Source organism: Penaeus monodon, chromosome 6 (assembly GCF_015228065.2).
Source record: "Penaeus monodon isolate SGIC_2016 chromosome 6, NSTDA_Pmon_1, whole genome shotgun sequence".
NCBI classification, from domain to species: domain Eukaryota; kingdom Metazoa; phylum Arthropoda; class Malacostraca; order Decapoda; family Penaeidae; genus Penaeus; species Penaeus monodon.
This window is the reverse complement of record NC_051391.1, coordinates 44,860,809-44,863,308: the sequence shown is the minus strand read 5'-3', so window position 1 is coordinate 44,863,308 and position 2,500 is coordinate 44,860,809.

Genomic DNA, 2,500 nt, shown 5'->3' with positions numbered 1-2,500 from the left:
TTATGCGGATGAGTTTATATATATGTATGTATATTTATATATATATATATATATATATATATATATATATATATATATATATATATATATATATATATATATATATATATATATATATATATATATATATATATATAATAATAAACACACGTTTATATGTGTGCATTATGAAAGGATGGAAGATCAATAATTAAGCACAATTCTGAAGAACATATGGCAACCATTACAAGTATATTGAATTCCAATAATGATTTATTTTCAAAGTTAACACGCACGTGTGTATACACTCATATAACTGTTGAAATGAAGTTGTCATTACATTTCAATATGGGCCTACTTGTGATGACCTCCTCTTACCCCACATGCTTAACAGATAAACCTCTATGCCGGAACACATTACAAACTAGCAATACCGCATCCAGGAGTGTGTGTGTGTGGGGGGGGGGGATGGGGAGTGGTGGAAGCATGGACGATATTTATAATTTTAGAGGCATTATTCCTGTACTGTTATAGGGCTGAATAAAACCGCATTTAGATTGTTACCTAAATTACCTAATGTTTGAGTATTGTTTAGCGGCGCAATCTATCACACAGGCGGGGAAGGGAGGAGCTGCCTTTGCTGACGACTAACCTGTAACACCGTTTAAAACCATGTCCATATCCTATTAATAGAGCCAGTTAAGAATATGCCTTTCCTTCTTATATGAAGCCTTTGGTTGACGTTTACTCATTTGGCTTGCTAATGCCATAAATCTTGGGAGATACATCACAACAGTCGGGAGAAGTGAAAACTCTGATGGTATTAAATAATTCCTTCGAGAATTTCAAATAACCATCTGGTATGAAATCTAAGCGGCAGTAAACTTATCGATGGCATTTCTACAATACCATCTTTAAAGTTTGCAAAAAGGAAGGCAACTAAAGAAAAAAAGAACAAACATTCAGTTATTCCTGCATCATCCAAAACAAATCGCAACATTGTCTTTAACACAGAAAAATAATCAGTGCTGAATATCTTGTTTTCTATGATTCCTGTGAATTTTTTGGGGCCGCGATAGCCAAGACGCCATCGGAAGACATTGCAGAAGTGACGGCCTTCATGCTCACTTTGCCTGGGAAGTTGAGACGTCGACAGAAGTTCTTCATGGACTTGAAGTCGCCCACTCTTGAAATCGCCCCTTTCCACTCGACTTTCCACCACCACCTGTTTGTCTTCCACTCTGACTTTAATGTCTCAACTCTAGAAATCATGAACGTCCAGTGCCACCTGAATAAAAAATTAATTTAAACTGCTTAACATTATCATGATTGTTTTTTAATTCTGATATTTGAATATTTGGATAAATGCTCTCGCAATCAACATGGTCCTAGATGAAATAACAAACGTTATAATTCTGGTCGTCCACGCTGAAGGCCCTGACTTGGTTCTCCTATTACAATTTACCCTCTCTTACACGTGTGAAGCTACTCATGAGATAACTCACAGATTTGGCTTCTCCCCACGTATCCAGGATTTGGTCGATGGCTGTCGCAAAGTGCTTCCGAATATCCTCGAAGAAAGGAATCATGGAAGAATAGTCCCTTCGCAGCAATCGGAAGAAGGGATCCCTCAATGCACGAGAGAAGACAGTGCGATAGGGAGGTGAATCCTCTTTGTGCTCATTTTCACATTATTTTTTGTTCTCCATTTTGCTTCTAGCGTTTGTCAATCATATGAAATGGGATCCTGTGTAAATGTAGATAAAGCTGCAGGTTGCTCTCTTTTCCCAAGGCCACGTGTATCTGCTTCGTATAGCAGGGACTGGCTGTTGACTCTGGTATGTGGCGTGTATTGAATGCGTGCCCACTTTCTGTTTACATTTGGATAAACATTTGTGCAATGTTTGACAGCTGTTACGAAATCTCTTGAAAGTTCTCGTTAGGTTGATGTTATTGTTGATGTCATTAACGAAGTAAAAAGACAAGGTGACTTCATTGAAACTAGTTATGTGTACTGTTATAGATACAGCATCACCACACATTCATGCGCATGGTTATATATATATATATATATATATATATATATATATATATATATATATATATATATATATATATATATATATATATATATATATATATATATATATATATATATATATATGTCTATATTACATGTGACTATTTGCACGTAACTCGGCCTTTCGAAGAAGAAAAAGGTTCTTTCCCAAACAGCCTTTAGTTAAGTAGTCTTGCCACTCGCGTGTTGCCCGTACTATTTCCATATATAGCATGAAACCTTTAGTTGCAAGTTTTGAAAACCATTTAGCAGAAAGTGGATGGTAACAGGTTTATTGTCGCATAGATTTGATACTAGGTGTTTATCCAAAATTCTTAGACAAGGGAATATACTTACGAATGTGACGTAAAGGCTAACAATGTAGTTGCCAAATTCTTCTTTTTCATTTATGGTGATATCTTTGGGGTATAAACAAATTTTCCATTCACACCAGCGTCTTGT